This window comes from Poecile atricapillus, chromosome 6 (genome assembly GCF_030490865.1).
Source record: "Poecile atricapillus isolate bPoeAtr1 chromosome 6, bPoeAtr1.hap1, whole genome shotgun sequence".
Taxonomy (NCBI): Eukaryota; Metazoa; Chordata; class Aves; order Passeriformes; family Paridae; genus Poecile; species Poecile atricapillus.
The window spans coordinates 17788288-17807713 of NC_081254.1; the positions used below are offsets into that span (position 1 = coordinate 17788288).

A 19426-nucleotide genomic window follows, 5' to 3' on the forward strand; every position below is an offset into this window, starting at 1 on the left:
TTGTTTGCTATCCATTCAATCATCAAGTGCCTGTAAATTAATGACACCAGTGTGTACCACTGTTATAGCACGTTATCTTATGGCTGTATAAAATTAGGAAGACTTGTCAGCAATAGAAGATCTGAAAAGAAGCTGTTTAAAACAATACAAGCATTATAGTTTTGTATTTGTGGGCCTGGCTTATGCTTTTTCACCTATATGCTGAAGTTTCTTGGCTTGATCTCTGTGCCTTTTTTGTTGTGGTGTTAGATACTGGCCTCTCAGACAGGCATGACTGACCTGATGTGCTATCACAGCTTATAAATAGCCCTAGAAAATTAGGGTGTACTCCCAGTTAGGGCTGAGCTCTGTATGTTGGAATTGTAGTGGTGGGTCAGGACTGGCATGGTAAGGTGCTGCTGCCAGGACCTGAGTGAGGTGTGTTGGGAGGGGTTCTTGGTCTCAGGCTTGGAATAGTAGATAAGGGAGTGGGAATGCATAAAATGTGCATTTTAACTGATGTTTTCTGGTTTTTAGTTTTCCTTACTTAAAAATTCACTCAGTGTGTGTTGATTAGTTTAGATTCTTTACTACTGCCTTGACTTGTATTATTTCAAAGTCCCAATGGTTTGATATGTTAAAATATTTCTGTATACAGACTGCTGGAAGTACACAGTGCAAACAGGGAAAAGAGAAGCCTTTTCATAGAAGGGTGCAAACAGAATACATTTAGATGCCAAAGGCACCTTTGTGTAACAAGTGTTATTTAAGAATGATGTTCTTTTTATTATAATCCACTGGAGAGCAGCTAATACTATTGAAAACGTACTGTTTTGTATAGATGTATGATATTTTCTTGTCTCTCCTCTTTCAGCATATGGTCATTGTGCACAGTGCTTTATTGCCATTTCTTCTTGTCCCACTATTTTCTTTCATATCCTGATTTTCCTTCTCAGTGCTGAAGTCAAAATATATATTGCTAAAACTAGAGTTTCTCCTTTTTTGTATCTTGGAGAATAAATTTATTTTTGGAATTGTTTTCATCCAAGCTGAAATTCTTTCTGCTTTCCTGCAATTTCTTGGATACCACAGTTGAAAGGATATTGGCCGTGTATTAGTGCATATGTGGCTGAAAAGGATACGTGGAAGCGAAAGTCAAAAGCTGGTATTTTCTTTCCTTCTGTTTTTTAAGACAGAAACTAAATATAGTGAATATTAAACAGATGGCTATGTTGTCACATAATAAATATTTGAAGAAAATTAAATTGTGTCCTGCTTGTTTGCTGACGACAGTTCCAGCCCCCATAGTAACAGCAGTAATAATAATAATAGGAGGATTTACAGTGTATTTATGTTTTAATTCTCAAAGTGAGCTACCTAGCAAGGTCACTTAAGGAGATATTTTTTAATGTGGGAAAGATAAGAGATGTACTTGAGGTCATCCAGCATGTCAGAGAGTCTCTTCAAAGAGCACACAGGGTCCCCTTGACTTCCAGACTGTATGTTTCCATTTTAAACCATGCTGACTTGCAAATACTTACTCAAATACTTCCAACAGAACTTTGGGCTTTGATGTGTTTATTTTTTTCCTTAATTCCAACCTAGTTGTTCATAAATGTGAAGTTGCCAGGAGGAGGTAATAAAACCAGACTTGCATTCCTGTCCAGTGTACTCGAGCAAAAAAAACCCTGCTCTGCAGGTCCTCCTGAGAGTTTTGTTGTGAAGAGACTGTGGTGGATGCCAGAGAGATGACGAAGACTTAGCTGAAATGAGGGGTTTTATTTATACAGCTGAGTTTCATCTTGTGATATTAATAGCATACAGGCATTTCTTTTGGAGAGAGGGGATGGATACTGTATTTAGCAGAGGTCGGTGTGCTACTCTTTCTGCCATGAGCCAGAAAATCCCATTGCCTTTAATTGTTCACATGCATTACCTGTCTTTACTGGTAGGAGTCTTGTAAATCATTCTGATGTTGCAAGTTTGAAAGCTCTGTAAGAGATACAGGATGAGGACAAGAGATGTAATATTTCACGTAAAGGTGAGAAGGCTGGATAGAAGATCAGGTTCATGGCAGCAACAAAGTTCATCTGGCCTATGATCCTCCTCCTTTTCTCAGGATTCTGCAGATGTGTTGGGGAGCAGCTGGAGGAGTTTATGGATTGTCTCAATTACCCATTTCCTGCTAACTTTTATTGATACTTTTCCATCCTCTGCAAGTAAGTATATCACATAATAGCAGTGGAACTGGTACTTATCACATGGTAATTTGCATGATGGGAGTAGTTTGCTGCTGTATTGCAGCAGAGCATATAATCTGGGGGGTGAGTGGGATGGTTTCTGGATTTGGGGGTGGGTTTTTTCCAGTTGGTGGGGAAACAAGGCCTGGAATTCTTTACTGCCTCTGTAAAAATTTGTCATCTGCTCCAGCTTAAAAATATATTAATAGTATCCTGAGCTCTTACATGCATGGTTGGTCCTGTTGCCTGGATACGAACATAAAGTGATTAGAAAGATATCATTAATATGAAGTGAACAAAATAGGTCATAAAAGTACCCAGTTATATGTTTTTCCTAAGTGCCTACCATGTGTGTAGGTACTTGACTCTTTTGCTTGCTTGTTGCAGATTGTGCTTTGCTGTAATGCTGCATTAGGCTTTTCACTAAGCTGCAAGTGTAACCTGTGTGATATTTTCTGCCAGCTCTTTCTCTGTGGTTTCTTCCCTGTTCTTTGAAATACACCCTTTTCAGTTTTTCTCACATCATTTGTGCCCTTCTGTGGTCTGTTACCTTTGTGTGTCTGATCAAATGCTGTTGTGTCTCCTGAACTTCTTTCAATATGCAATTGTACTTTTAGTTTCTGCATGCTGCATTACTCTTCTTGGTAATATATGCACTGTGTCACATAAAAAGTGTTAAAAATGCTACAAAAGCTCCTTGTATTTTAACATCTCCCTAGGGTCTTGTGATGGATTTGTTAGGGCTCTGGGGAGCTGTCCCTTTCTAACCTAGTTTCTGGTTTTAGCTGTTTGCTTTTCCATCATTTCCTGCAGCATTTCCGATTTTCTTCATAAAAACGTCTAAAAATTCATTATACCAGTCTTAGCTTTTTTTGCATGCTTTTTTCCAAGTGTAGATGAAAATATCTGTGGCTGGCTTGCTTTTTTTTTTTTTTCAGTTACTCCTTTATTTCTTAAAGTCTGCACGCTAACTTAAGGTGTGTTTTTTTTCTTTCCAGCTGTTCTAGTGTAGCACTCCATCATACTGTAGTTTTAAGAGTGAAGAAACTAAAGCAATTTTTTAGTTCTCCTGATTTAACAACAGCTGCTGGAGGTGTACTGCAGTGACAGTTCCTAGTTTCCTTCAGCTGTGAGATGAGGTGTTTGCTTAAACCCTACTTTTGTAGGCCTTTGGTAGGAGCTGGCATGAACTTAGGAGAAGAATGAAAATAGTGCTATTGGCTTCCTAAATGCAGGATGGTAAAGAAAGAAAATATTTCCTGCTTTCTTTTGGAGAATTGTTGCATGTTGTTTGACCTCCACTATTACTGTGAATGAGTGTTAGGTGCAGGCATCATATGTGTATGTTATTTGGTGATAAGGGAGAGGACAGGAGGATTGTTTTGTGATTAATGAGCTGTAACTGTGATTGGAAAATTGGATCTGGGCCCCTTGCTCTGCTTTTCATGCGAGCTTTGGTAGTTCACTTCATTGCTGTCTCAGTTTTATTTGTGCAAAATTTGGATAATACTTCTGTTCTACTTGTATGCTGTATCCATTTCTTTTGAAAAGGGTGTGGTACATATGCTGTACCACATTTTGTTAGGCATGCAGAAATCTGATTCCATATACACATACTGTTGGAATCTTCGAATGGTTTTGGTTGGAAGAGACCTTACCTAGTTAGTAGCCCTCCTGCCATGACCAGGGACACCTTTCCACTAGCCTAGGTTGCTCAAAGCCAATCCAACCTGGCTAAAACACTTCCAGGATGGGGCATCTGCAGCTCCTCTGGATGACATGCATTACCACCCCCATATCCTGAATGAAACCTGCCCTCTTTCATTCTAAAGCCTTTCCTCCAAGTCCTGTTACTACAGGCCCTTGTAAAAGGGGCAGCTGTGTATTTGTAGATACATAATATGCAACAGTCCAAACCTTGGCTGGAGCCTTTTTGCGTGTGCTGCAATGTAACTAGAAGTGACAATATAGCTGAAACAAATGATACAAAGTTTTCTCAACAATTTGGTCACAAAATACCATTTCCTGTTTTTTAGGGTAGGTGACATTTTTAAGTGTTGTCATAATTACTGTGTGAGGCTTTCAGATGTCATATATCCATGCACATATATAGCAAAGAAAGATTGCTGTCTGTCATTTCATTACTTTGTTTCTTTGATGTCACTATCATTTTATTTTAACAGCCAGTCTCCTTTCTGGTTTACTTTGAGGCATAGAATGCACTGATAAGAAATAAAAAAGGAGAAAGAGAATGCTGTATCCAGCCATAGAAGCTACATGTCTAATACGGTGTTCTGTTCTTAGTACCTAATCAGTTGTTTTGGAGGAAGTGATAGAATTTTTTTTTTTTTTGTATTACAGAAAGTTGATCAATGGAAGAAACCAACCAAGAAATTACTCCAGTCTGAGCTCAGATCATGTAGGACTGTTGTAGTCTTTCTCTCTTCTGTGTTCTGGAACAATTGACTGCTGCAGATATTTTTGCACACCATATTTTAGGAAGGATGAGGGCCAACTGAAAGTAGCTCAGGAGAAAGTAAAGAAAGAAAGAAAGTAGAGAAAGAAAGAAAACATGACCTACCAGGAGAGAATGGAACAATCAGGATTATTCAGGTTGGAGAAGCTACAATAATTGAAAAAATTTTAAGTGTGCTGTGTAGAGAAGAAAAAAATTGTCTCCTATGTTCACACAGCCCAGAAGTAAAGGGTATAAATTGTATAATTAGAATTCAGGAAAAGCTTTCCAACAGCACAAGCAGTTAAGCAGTAGACTGGATTGCCTAGAAACCAGGCATACTCTGTCCTGGAGGATACTAGCAGAGATTACAGGCAAATGTGTTGGAAGTGCTTTAGGTGTTACTGATTCCATGCCTGTTGTCTGTGATTTCAAGGGTGCTGAAATTGTTTCTGTATAGTTTCCCTTCAATTTTAGGTGTATTCTTTACCCTGATAATTTTCATTTAATTTTCTTGAGGATTTTTCTTTCTGCTAAATATTGCTTCAGTCAAGCTGGACTTAAATACATTAAAGGTGAAGGTATAGGTTTAGAAAGTGTATGCTAGAGAATGCTAATATATATAATGTTATTTTTTTTTTCCTAAACATCTTGTTACTTTTTTTACAATGCTGATCACTGTTGATGACTCTTTTCACTGACAGACAATGTAAATTCTTACAGAGTAATGACAGGAAATTTATAGCTCATAATTAAAAATATCTCTTTGGTGTTTATATCTTTCTCATTTTCTTTCTTGCTATGGTCTCAGACTTGTGAGTTCTTCTCTGTTAGAATTTCCTTAGATAATACACATTGTTCTGTGTATTCAACCCACCTCACTCAAAGTTGTGTCCAGACAAAGTTTTACTTAGTTTTTGCTTTCTTTTGAAATTATTTAATTACACCCTGAAAAAAGAAAGTTCCAATAAACAATGTGTTCTTGTATTCCTTTATGCCATCAAGTTTATTTTCTAATCCTTGAAAGAATTCAGCTCCTTGACAGATCTACCTTGTGTTCAATTCATCTTGTCCCCTCAGCTATGCAGAAATCATTCACATGGTCTTAAGGATTCTCCTTCTTTTTGTTTCTGAGAAGTGTTTGGGTTTTTGCAGACTTCCCAGTTACAGGATTTCGGGCTTGCTTTCTGACGCGAAGGTGATGCTTGCCAGTGGGAATTCAGCACAGGACCTGATGGACATTTGCCGTGGTGTAAGTTCTCACACGGCCCTACTCTTCTGCCTCTGCATTATCTGTGCAGAGTGCCATTATACAAGTATTTGTGCAGATGCACAGTGCATTGAATGTAAAATAGAAAAATAACCTGTCTCACCATAGGGCAGCGGCGGCACGACAAAGGCAATGCGCAGCTCGTTAATTTGCGGGGAAGGGAAGAGAGGCTCCCACCTTCTAACAGCACTGCTGGCGTAACTGTATATCATAACTGCCTTAAGAGACATCAGTTTGTGTGGTTTAGTCTTTTGCATTAGATCATTTAGGCTGAGAGTAGGAATTTCTCAACAGGAAGCCACAGAAATGTAAACGTAGTAGTGCTGAAAAATACTCTAGCCATGTGGAGTCCTTGTGTTGTTGTATCTTACTGAAAAATGTAAGGTTTTACATCTTTGTTACAGGCTGGGGTCTTTCTAAACTTGTAAGATGCTGAATGTTAGAAATGAGTTAACTATGAAAACACTAATAGAGGAACTAGAGATAGTAGGACTAATCAGAGAATATCAAAATTAAGTGGGAAGGAACTGGGGAGAATTCAGTCAAAAAGATTTAACCAGAAATGTGTTTGTGTGCTCCAGGGAAGGAGTGGAACTGGAAAAACACTAGTGTTTTCAAGCACCAGAAACATTTCAAGCGAATAGCTGCGCAGGAGATAAATCAGTTTACAGGTGTGTCACAGTAGCAAGAGGTAAATTCATCTGGTTTTGAGTTACAAAAATTAAAGAGAAGTTCCTTCTGGAGCAACTGTGAGAGTTAACTTGAAAGTTGTACAGGCCCAAACTTCTTGTTTTTAGATAGATTTAAATGAACTGAAGAACTTGGAGGGACAAATGGCAAAGGAGTATAGACCATGGGACCCAGAGGCACACATGTTTTCTTGGGCTATATGATGACCAGAAGTGTAGCTGAGAGATGTGGTAAGAGTTTACAGATATTCGAAAAGCACATACTTAAAGGATAGAAACTAATTAAATGGGTAGAGTGAGAAGGGTCATAACTAGAAAGAAGGGAATAAGGTTATAAAATAAAGTATGGAATAGTCTGCCCAAAGCAAAGATTGCAAGAACAAATATATATAAAATATATATAAAAACAAATATATAATACAGAAGACTGGTAGAAATATTCAGGAAATACTCTAACATCAAAGAGTCAGTTTTGTAATGAAAATAGATTAAATAATTTGGAAATCTCTTTTACCCATTTAATTTATGTTTGCTTTTGAGGGATTAGGGCAAGTTGGCAGCCACTCTTAACTCTTTAATATTGCCTCCCTTAATGCTTCCTGCTGATTCAAATCTACATTATTGCATACCAATCTTAGATACTGCCTTTCTTCAGGAAAAAAAGTGTTTTAAAAAGGAGCAGTTGGGCAAACAGTATGGAAAAATATAAGGGGAGAAGAAAGGTAAGTTTCAGGAATGATTTTTCAAGAATGGCATCTTGCTACATTCTGCTTAAAAGCCGTAGCTGCAGATAAGTGGGAGCAAACTAATAGCAGATATAGAAGTCTAATTGCACTGGTTTGTTCCTGTTTTGCACCTAGTGGGGAAGGTCAAGGGAGTTCCTGGACTGTGGATTGCTATTTGTGTTATGTGTGGCCAGCCTGCACACAGTGGGATGGTATGAACAGGATTGAAACCTTTTCAATGTAGAGGAAGGCAGCAGAGAGTTTTTTGATAATGAAATAAAGAGCATCTTAAAAGGCCATTCAGAAAGTCAATTTGGCTGCATCTGAATGGATAGGGAGCAACCCTAGCTGCTCTGTTTGGCTGGTGCCATAGGGTAAATAGTAAAGTTCAGGTTCATTGCTCCCCTCAGTAACTTCTTTGGGTAGGTGCCACGTGCCTGCTGGGCTCAGGTGTCGTGGAGGTGGCAATGAGGAGTCATCACATGGAGCCCCTGCCCCAGATCCTGACCTGGGGGAGAAAGGACTCTCCTGGCCTTGGCATTTGCTATGTGATTTCTGTAGGCTGGAAGGCAGCCTTGGAATTCATCTGAGGAGATTATTTAAAGAATTTTGAAAGTGTACCGGTCTGGGGATGTCCCTTTGCAAAGCAAAACACCCTGGATCTTTGTTTTCAAACACGACTATGAGACAGCAATGTATAGTGTTCCATTTAATTTCTATAGGTGGTTTCTGGATAGCCCCAAGATCAGCTCAGGTGGTCAGAGCATGGTGCTAATAACACCAAGGCTGTGGGATTGATCCCTGTATGGGCCATTCACTTAAGAATTCGACTCGACCATCCTTGTGGATCTCTTCCAACTCAGAATATTCTGTGATTCTGCTGTTACGAAGTTTGCACAAGAATTTCAGTTGCTGCCTGAGCTCTGGTATTGAGGACTTCCTATGAGGGCATGTTTTATCTTTCTCGTTACATCTCAATACAGATGTATTTATGTGAAATTTAAAGCCAAGTTCTCTGGCAGTTATAGTCAAGGAAGTTGGAACTCCCTTGCCTGGTGGACTGTCAACTCTCAAACCAAGGGGTTCTTAGCATATTCTTACTCTTCCTGCTTTTCCTTCTATATACTTGGGGATTGGTTTCAGTGGTTGAGAAATACTGCATTTGCTGTCACTTGACATGTTTTTAGGGAGTCACAATAGTGTGTTGTTGAATATTTTCTGTTTAGAACAAAGTGGTTGGTTTGCAGCCTGTGTGCAATGCTCTTCATACGTGTATAAAATAAAGTACTCTTTGATCTTTCTTTCCTGTGTTATCTCTAATCTAGACCCATTCTGCTTTTTTTCCCCCAGCTGGAGGGTGTGCTTGTGAGCCAGGCATTGTTGACTTTGCTCTGTGTGTTGGCTTCTGAACAAAGGCACTGCTGAAAAGGTGAGTGCTTAACTTCCATCCTCTTTGATGCAGGTTTATGTTCAGAGGAACTGATAAATTCAGATTTGCCAAACCTGTCACCTTAAACTGTATATAGGTTTGCAATGGAGAAAGTCTGATCTACCAGCTCATAAAATTGCAAGCGTCAGCCATCAAAACACTGTGAGACTCTAGTTTAGTGTAAATTGTGTGGCATTTTGCAGCACTGGAGACCAGAGAAGCTGAAAGGTAGGCATGTTTCATCTCTTGAACAGATCTGAATTTAGAGCTAGAGAAATCTCTGAGACCCTGAAAATAAGTGATAAAAATACAATACTCTGCCCCTAATCTACACGGGAAGGGGTGGCTGAGGGGCACGCATGACTACCTGTTTCCTATGCAGTTGTGTGAATTTCTCATAAAATTTTATTTTTACCACATCAACTGTATTCTGAAAGCAGCTGAGGTACCTGAGCATTAACTGAACAGGCTTTTATCAAATTGACAAGACTGTTTGTAAGATGGGGAATAAATTCAATGGCATTGCTTTGCTGTGAGTACTTACCAGGAGTTTTTCAAAACCTTCCCCTTCAGTCAGTGAAATACCGAGTGTGCTAGGCATGTAAAAGTGCAGTGACTAAGGGGAGTATCAAACTTAAATTATAGGAAATAAACAAAACTTTGTTTATAGGAAGTTATTAGTTCTGCAAAGAAGGGTAGATGAGAGTAAATATATTATATTGTAATGCCTCTATTCGTCTGTTGTCCATGAGACTGCATTAGCCATCAACATGCTAAATTTCAGGGTGTATCTTTGAGACCATGAAAGGCAAGGCAGGATTCTCCTCCTTGTTTTGTGTATAGATAAATCTGTCTGGTACAGCAAGATCTTGTTCTGTGTTTCCCTTGCTCTGTGATTTCAATGAGAAGAATCTGACCAAGGACTCTTAAAATCTCCCTACTGAAGGACACTGCAATCAGTAGTCTACTGCATGCAGCTCCAGAAGTAGTTCTGTGTATCAGAAATGTGTCCCTGGCTGACATTTGACACAACAGTATGCATTGAATTTAAAATTCCATTTGGTTTGGCATGTTTCCTCTATGGGTAAGTGGTGAGGTGCAGTCATGAGGAATACAGTATGAGGAAAGATTAGCAAGCAGTCAAGGAAGAAGTTTAGAGGTGGCAGGTAGATGGAAGGATCCATCCTGGAAGAGGTTACAGTTATGAAATTGTAATTTTATTAAATAATCATAAAGAATAATTCTCTGTACCTGGGGGGTTGTAGAGAATAATCATTTCTAATAAGGTTGAGTTGAGCAATTACCATGGTACTCTTGAGGCTAAGCATTTTTGGTCTTTCTACTGTTAGTGGCTAAGTCATGTGAGACTTAGTGATACAACTGAACTGAGTTGGAAATAGCGTTTTGGGTTTTTTCTTCTAAAGCTTGCTTTTGTAGACAAGGCCCTAAAAGCAAGTAAATTGAATATGTTGAAAACTTTAAGGGCAGTTACTGATGAGCTGTGTGTTTTTGTGCTTGTCATCTAGAAAATATGGATTCCTTAAAAAGAGGCAAATTTCCCCCCATCCCAAGCAAACTCCCTTATTTTCCAATGTGATGCTTTTACAAAATATGTAGTCTAAGGAATCTGCATTAAGTTGCTTCTTTACTCTTGTCATTTCTCTCACCCTTCTAAATGAGTTACTCTTTGCCCTCTGCCATATCCATGTAACTGGCTGAACTGGAGACGTGCAGTGACTTTGTGCAGGTACAAAAGCAATATATAATACACAAGCCAGGCTTTTTAATTAGACAGGCTGATGAGACCAGAGATACAAACATTGCTGGATTTAGCGATGTGGTTTTAGGTGTCGAAAGAAGCTGGTTGCTGATCCCTCCTGTTCAGTGGTATCTGTTTCTTTGTGCTTTGATTCATGATGCAAGAAAGCTTGAATATCTTTTTTGATACATGTAGAATCTGTAGAGGGATCTTTGGAGTTCTTAATTAGCATACTGCATTTTCACTTCCTTTTCTGTACCAAGAGAACTGATGATTTGGAAGTGGTTGTAGGTACATAGGTTTACTGTAGGAAAACTTTCTAAGATTCTTTTTAAGATCCTTACTTACAGTAGAAATCCAAGTGCGGGACAAAGTTTTGAACCTCTGTGTTGGAAACAGATTTGAACTTGGAGTTCTATTCTGCTGAGAGCTCTGGGCATGTAGGGCTGTATTATCAGCAACTGCCTGAAGCAGATCCTTCCTGCTGAGGAATCTTTTTCAACATCTCCCTCTCCAGTAAGCGGTAGTATCCTTGTGATTCCTTTCAGATGAGCTGGCCATTGTGGACTCGAGTGTATGAGGGTGGATATTGCGCTGAATTTGGTGTCTCTCCCAAGTTGGCAGGATTGTTCCCAGCTGTCAGTGACTCACAGTAGCCGAGTTGCTGTCTCAGAGTTCAAGTTAATGGAATCTGCAGTTCAGTTCCCCTTGATTTGTTTGGCAGAGATGAAATTTCCCATGAACTAGGAAGAGCAGGAGGGAGATTCCACAAAGTAGTGGCTTTGAATATGTGTTGGGTCTGAAAAATTGTTGAGGAGTGCTGTTCTTACTTCCTCAGCTCTTCCTTGGGAATAACTCCTTGCCAACAGTCATGCTTTCAGGTGTTTCCTTTTGTTTTGTATAGCTTCTTACACGGTACTTATTGCCAACAATCTCCAATTTCCAGAACTGCATTAAATATGTGATAAATGTATGCCACATGTTTGTCATCTTATTCTTTCTCTGAATGGATTGCAAACTTCATTTGGATTTAGAGCTTCTGTTTTCTCAGCAAGGTAACTACTTTATTTATGTCATAGAAGAAGAGCACAAATGTCATCAATGCAGTTAATTCATAGAATTAATTTATTTACTGAGTGAAAAGTTATACTTTATCCTGTCTTTTTTGCCACTTGACATTTTTACCAAGCAGGTTATCTTATGGTAATATGAAAGGATATTTGAAATAACTGGGGTGTACCACATACAATGGGGACTTGGTTTTATGTGTTGATTTTGATAGTTGTTCTGGTAGTGTGTGATTGCTCTAGAGAGCCTGCTGGACTCTGACAGAGCTGTGTTTGGATGTAGGCAGTATTAAGTGCTGCTGAACAGCACTGATTCTTCCTGAAGGATCAGTAGGAATCAGTAGGAACCTTTAAATTTTGTTTATTTTCTTTGAAGAGAACTCTTAGGTGACTGAGAATCACTGTCAGTTTCGAAAATAAATAGGTCTTCTGAAGCTTACTCACCTCTTGTTTCTCTGTTACAGAGTATCAGGATATTGGAAGCAAGCTGAGTCTGAACACTTGTAGCTCAATTGTACTGCATGTAATCCGTGGGCATGTGTATGAAGAGTATTTTTTAGTTCAGGGTGCAGTTAGGAAATGCATGAAACTCTGAGAAAATAGCAGATGTTTGCTATTCAATGTTGTGGCTTTTCTATTTGTTTCTTTTGTCTACCCTTTTATAAGCAACAATCCTGTCTTTTTCAGTGGAATCACAGATAGCGTGATCTCTGTTTCTATGTAGCACAGGTTTGCCACTTCGAGCTTATAGTGCATGGTGTTTGTAGTGAGGTTAAGGACCCTTGCAGGATACTTTTCTCCATTAATACGAAGTACTTGTTTTACTGTCTGGTAAAACCAGATTTTATTATTGTTGTATTTCCACCATCACAGGGAAATATTGAAATAGTTTTCCTGCCCCAGACTTTTTCTCAAGACATGTGGAGGGCAAGAGTTTCACATGTTGACTGCTGAAGACTTGTTTGCATGAAAACATTGAGAAAAGGCAAAATCAACTTTTTACAGCTAGGAAGTCAGTATGTAGTAAACTCAAGTACCTTAAATCATGGTGTAGGTCTCTTATTCAGAAAAAGTGTTTACCTGGGTTTGCTGTGTCTTTAGCTTTCTTTCTAAATACCTGAAGAATAAAAGCTCTGTGTATGACAAGGGATTTTGTAATGATCTCCCCTACTGATGTCAGTCACATATTCAGTTCTGTAGAAGTCATGCAGTACATGCAAAAGTTCTTTATGTTTATCACTTGGATTTTTTCACTTTGGTGTTGTGGCACTGACTTTGGTGGTTGTCCAGAGTCCTAAGAGCAGTCTTTGCTAGAGGACATGTTATAATTAATATCAGACTGATTGGAGTTACCTATTTATGGTCTTAGAAATGTACTAGAAATTGTGCTTAGAAATGTGCAATAGGTGATAATACTGAAAAGATCATGTAGATACTGTTTGTTACCCTGACTTCAACATGCAGCATTTTTTAGTCACTTTAAAGCCTAGTAAAGGATACAAGAGAAGTGGGGGCAGAGAGCTACATACACAAATGAGAAGTACCACAGTACCAGAAAAATATGATTCTAACTTTTTTAAAGTGTTGAATACTTGAGCACATGTTATTTAGGACCCATCAGGCATGCACAGCTGATGGGAAAGAGGAAAAAGAGAGCCAGATAGAAAGCAGATATCAACCTGCACAATTGTCCAATATTTAAGCAAAATGAACTCCAGCTCTGAATTGTCCTCTGTAGTATCATATAGTTTCCTGTTTTTGTGAACTAATATAATTAACTGCAGGGAAACTGCATCAAAATTCACTGTTTCTAGAAGCAGCTTTTTGTGGAAGGGGATATCCCACAAAAGACTTACTAAATTTATCTTGCTTTGTCCTCTGCTCTACCTTATCACTCAGTTATGTAGTTTATAACATTTGTTCTTCCTTGCCCTCTCGATAATTCAGAATTCCAAATCCTTCAGTCATTCTCTCCTTGCAGCTGCTATCTGAATTCATTCCATCTGACTTATGCAGATTGTTTCCATAGACTAATAGAGGACATCTTAGACAAAGCATGTCATCTCATGTTTTGGAAATTAGGAATCAAAAGCATATGTTTCAAGTGAGGAAGGGACTGTCTCCATCTCAGAGTACCTGAATTGCTGTCCTAAGTGGCTCGTCATGTGTCAAAAAGTGAATAATCTGATAAATTTCCAACTGTCATCAAGATAGCCAGTCAAAAAAAGCTTTTAAGACAAGAATACTGTAGACTGTTTCTTTTACTGAGCCACTTGAGCAACTTTGAATGTAAGGGACTTTGCTGTATGTGCACATAGCATCAAAGGCAGTAAATGTGCAGATGTCCTTCAGCCAAGTCCTAAGGGCAGCAAGCAGTCTCAGGGTCAGCTGTGCAGCACTGACTAGTTGGCAAGTTGTTCTTCCAGCCTGAAATGGCACATGGAGCTTACCGTTTGCCATGTCATTATTAAGAAAAGTACACATTTATTATTTTGGGTTCATGATGTTTTGAAAGCAGTTTACAGCTTCATATCTGTTCTCTCTTCTCCTAGTGCTCTGTGACTCTTAACTTGTGTTTGAGCTGTTTTCTTGTTCTCTTTTCTTGATCTGAAATATTTTCCCTTGTCATAAAAAGAGGTCCCTCTTGCTTTTGTTGTCTGTATTGTAACTTCAGTAGCTGAATTTGAGGTACGGTAGTTGCTTTCATTCCAAGGCAGTAGAGGTGAGGAAAAGCAGCAGTGTGAAGTGGGTAGGTGCATCAGTGTAACATGAGAGAATAGTGCGATGATGAAAGGCAATGAACTTCTAACTAAGCACAGGGAGAATGTGTGTGTGTGGTAGAGAGGGAGGTGTCTCAAAAAGCTGTGTTCTCTTGAGGCTCCTGAGTGCTATAATTGAGTCAACATGTCAAAGTGAAGTATGTGCTGAGCTTTGGGAGCAGGGGAAAACTGCATCTTCTGCACGTACGGGTTTGGATGAACCCCATCTTACAGCAATAATAAGCACTCTGCATTTGCACTGCTGAAACTACAACTCAGTGGAATAGCTGCCCAACCAGCCTCTCTAACTGATGTTTCTCTACAAACTGCTTTAAGTCTTTGGTTGGGAAGCTATGAGTAATTTGCTTCTGATTTGCAGATGTGAACAAAGGTGATGAGCAGAAGGGAGTATGACTGAATGCACTATTGAGATACAGGCAAAACAAACTGAAAGGGGTCTTCCTTAATGTATTTCTAAGTCTCAGAGAAACAAGTATCTGTATGTCTTGCCATATTTCTTACGTTGGTGTAATGTTTTGAGGATATACTGACTTTTCTTTACTGTTGGATTTTTGTGTTTTAAATGGATTGAAAAAGGTTGATTACAACCCTTTGTCCTGGCGGTTTGTTGCAGCCTTTGGCTGTGTGACTTCATGCATGATGCTGCACTGGCAGCTCTCTCCTTGGTTGTAGCTCACTGCAGCATTGCTCTAGGAAATCATATGAAATTGAAAGTTTTTTAAAGCCAAAGTTTCCTTGCTAACACACTAATTTTGTCTTGATTGGGTTTTATGTAGAATATCTACCTTTGGTGCTTTTGTATTTTATAAATCGTCCTCACTGACATATCTGATGTTCTGATTGTTTCCATAGTGACAGCAATGGCAGAAACCTGAAAAAGGAAGGTGACAGCACTGTATTTTTAAGATGAACTGTTTTACAGAGGAATGGTTTGAGGGGGTGGGAATACAGTAGCTTTTTTCAAGCAGTAACAGGATATATTTTTTCAAGCAGTAGTACTTAGTTGGAGGTCAGAGGGGAAAGATTTGGTTTGGTATTTTGGCATTTATTTGTGTGGGGAGCACACAATTTAGTTATTTGTGAGCACAAGGTTAATCTGGATAATATGAGATGTTTTCAGCAATGTCTCCTTTCCTGCTGCTCCAAAAGATGATAAAATCTTCAAATGCAGAAAGCTGAAATGTGCAGATAATCTTCACAGGAAAAGTAGAAGTCAATATGCCTGTGAGAAAATGTGTTACATACTTTCATTTCATAATTTCTCTTCCAAATTCATAAACTGAGTGCAGGAGGCTTTTAGCATTAAAAATCAGGCACAAGTCATTAGTGAGAGCTTCAACCTTCTTTTCTCCTTTGGTAAATTCAGTCTGTTGTCTTATTTTATTTTCTGGGAACAAGGCTTTATTCCCTTTCATTACACATCATATTATTTGCATTTGAAAGTAAGATACCTTGAGAGAATATAGGTATTTGTTTAGAGTCCATGCAAACAGAGAGGGTTTTTTTAAAAGCATTTTGTAGGACACACAAACATCCCTAACATTCCCTTTTGTTGTTGGTGTTGATGATTCTTCCTGTGATGCAGTCACTTGAAGCAATTGCCTGAGATATAAATGTATGCCCACTGTTCTTATATCAGCATGGACAAGCGAGAGGAGATAATGTGAGAGATGCTTTTAAATTATGTCAAATATTTTCATTCAGGGGCTAACTTTTTCTCTGAAGCATTGGTTAGCATTCCAGTTGAGTCACCATACCTGGAGATATTTAGAAGATGTGTAGATATGGCACCTAGGGAGTCACTTAGGGACTGCCAAGTCCACCACTTGGTTTGATTTAGGTGTACCTAACAGTGCCAGGTTAATGGTAGGACTGCATCTTAAAGACCTTTTCCAACCAAATGCTTTTGTGATTCAAAGCATGCTTCTCCTGCCCACCCTATCGCAGTGCTTAGGATCTGCGGTCAGGCTGGGGACCTTGTGTCCAGATAGTTCTAGAAAGAGTAAGTCAGGCTGTGCTGCCCATCTCCAGGTGGCAGACATCCTCCAGCCCTGGGGAAATCAAGCAGCCTGGTAGTAAGACACAAGTGCTACACTCCAATTTAACACATTGTTAAATTCGTATCTCTTATGCCTTCCAGCCAAAATATGGCATCATACTGTAAACTGAATATGTGGTACATCTTATTACACTGGGGAAGAGAAGCTGGCAGCTGGGAGTTTGTGTTGCTTTTTAAGCCACACAGGTTAGTTGGTTATCTGTGCCTGAGGCCTCTTAGGTCACATCTGCATTTGTACCTCAGCTGGTTCTTCTATCATTTCGGTGTCTTGGGAGTAGGGTGCATAAAAATGTGATTTATGGTTCTTCTTGATATTTATCTGCAGTGTTCTGGTCAGCTTGTTGAAAAGTGTTGGATTCTGGTTTTCCATTGACCTGAAGGAAGGGGAAGTTTCCCTGTTTTTTACAACTGGGATCACTGTGTAAAACAGGGAAATAGTTTAGAAATCATGGGAGCAGTTAGTTGTAGCAGAAAGGCTGAAGAAAATTGTCATCTGTTCTAAATAATGTCCTCTTATTTGCAGAATGATACTCTTAGGAGGCAGGTTCACTTATAGATACTTGAGTTGTTGAAATGCTGACTTAGAGGGGGAAAAAAGATTGGTTAGTTGGTGTTATCTCTATGTCCCCACTGCTCCCCATCCAAAAAAATCCCCAGCCCATTGTTTTTGTATTATTTACACTGATGGAGATTTAGGGCATTGCTTAGTGCTTTGTCTTAAGTAGCGTCCTGTGTCCCAAGCACATGTTGGACATCACTTGTATTTCAGTAGCATTATAAAATGTAGACATTTAGACATAACTCTGTCATGTGAAACATATTTAATTTCTTCATCCGTGAAGTTTACAGGTTTAAATGCACAGCTTCTTCTGATCCCCATTGGAATGAAGGGGTAGTGTTTTTTCTTTTTTGCACTGCTAGTGATAGCAGTTTGTACTGATTCATTGGTATTGACCCCTCTGCTGCTTGTTAACAGATAGCTTTATTTGCAGAGGTATCACAGTGAGCTTAATTTGGCTTGCTGCATCTTTGTAGCTGTTTTAATCTTATATAAAGTAGATTAAATCCAAAAGGAAATTGGGAACGAAAAGAAAACTCCAAACCTAAACTAACTATTCACATGTAAATGTACCCATTAAAGCTATAGACTGTGTAGATTTAGATAGTATTATATTAATTTCTTGAAGTAGAACTTTCCCTTAAATCTTGGGAAAACATCTGCAAGGATGAAGGCATCTCTTACACATCTTTTGCTCCTGGTTCCAATTACAGGCAGCTGTCTGATTTATATTCGGTGAAAACTGCTAATTGTGCCCTTGTAAACTCTTTTAGTTTAGAGGAAAATGTATTTATTTGCATGAAAATGTTGGCATGTGAAATACTGAAACCCTTTCCTGCAGATAAAAAAATTTAGAATTCAAAAGAAATAAGCCTCTAATGGTCTCCAAAAGCTGTTCCTTCCCTAGCCGGTGGCTTTTACCTTGCCATGTGTCATTAACGTTTACTGCTATTGCAAGTTCTTGGATAGCAGATTGAGGTGACTTTGTGTGCTGGTTTAGATGGCATTTGCCAAACATTGTTAGGAATCTTACAGTCATTTGCTCTTTGTCTCTTATGAAACATGAAACTCTAGTGATGCAAAGGATTTTGCTTTTATTCTTTTTGTTTCTAAAGTAGTAGAGAGTTTCTGTTTTATGAAAAGTTTTTAAAACACTGACCAATAAAACAAAATTAACCTCAAGTAGGTTAAAATTCCAGTCATTACCTCTGATGAATAATGCTGATTCTTTTGAAGAGCTTTTTATTAAAGTCTTATCTTTGATTAATTTTGTGGCACACTTGAAAATAGGAAACAATTGGATTAGTATCATTTTGCTTATTAGAGAAATACGTTTGGATAAAATTACATGCATGAAGTCTACCTCTCCTGTTTTGGGGTGGTGTGTCTGCAGTGGGAAATGCCTGGTAATTCAGTGGCACGGTTGTGTTCTTTACTCATGACACACACAGTGTCATCAGGTCAGCTCTGTGTATTCTGTCTGTACTCATTCCTACCTTGAAATCACTTGTATTGAGAATAGCTCAGAGATATTTCAGCCGTGATTGTCAATTTAAACCAAGATGCTTTGGCTTTCCCAAGTGCTGCTCTCAGAATTTTTTGAGGTCTGGATGATTTTTGTGTGCTTTCCAATCATGTTTTTTTAGCCTTTTTTATTCCCAGAAATTATTTTAATGTATGTTTTTGAAAATTCATGTGCGGGTTTTTTTTTTTTGTTTTTTTGGTTTGTTTGGTTGGTTTTTTTTGTTTTTGTTTTTGCTTTGTCTTCTGAATCTTTATTATTGAGTATCTGTCTTTATCTGATTGACTGAGCTTCCCTCAGGTCTAGGAGTGGGAATGAGAAAGAATTTGGTCTCCACCATTTCTTCATTTCAGGTGAGTCAGTCTGGGACTGGAGCATCTCTCTGGTGTTTTAAAACACCTTTAAAGTTATCTTCTCTGGGAATTGTAAATTCTGGCTCCATCTTGGCTGTGTGGAACAGTGGATGAATACTTAACTCAAAATGTGACACATTTGCTAGAATTTAATGCATCTATTTTCTTTTTTAATGTAGAATGGGCTTGCTCATTTCGCTGTTTTAATGTGGTACTTCAGGGAATAGCTGTAGAAAGCATTCTGCTGAAAGTCATAGCACCTGGGAGCCTTGGGCAGAGCACTGCCAGCAGCGATCAGAGCAGGGAGGTGATCCTGCCCCTCTACTCAGTCCTTGTGAAGCCACATTTGGAGGGCTGTGCCCATTTCTGGGCTCCCCAGGACACGAGAGACAGGGAGCTCCTGGAGCAGGCCCAGCAGAGGGTGGCAAGGAGGATAAGGGGGCTGGAGCATCTGTTTTGTGGGGCAAGGCAGATGGAGCTGGGTGTTGTTCAGCCTCAAGAGGAAATGAGAGGGGATCTCATCCATATCTGTAAATATCT

At 38.9% G+C, this 19426-nt stretch overlaps 1 protein-coding gene across 3 annotated transcripts in view; it reads left to right on the top strand.

The window, feature by feature from the left end:
- NDST2 (N-deacetylase and N-sulfotransferase 2) overlaps positions 1–19426 on the top strand; it is a 131936-nt gene that overhangs the window by 18956 nt on the left and 93554 nt on the right. For 2 of the 3 annotated variants that reach the window (XM_058842070.1, XM_058842069.1), the window contains exon 2: positions 8709–8787. The gene's annotated coding sequence lies outside the window, so the exon portion shown is untranslated. Of the gene's footprint in view, positions 1–5829; positions 5927–8708; positions 8788–19426 lie in introns of all 3 variants that reach the window. The other variant, XM_058842071.1, reaches the window with a different exon arrangement.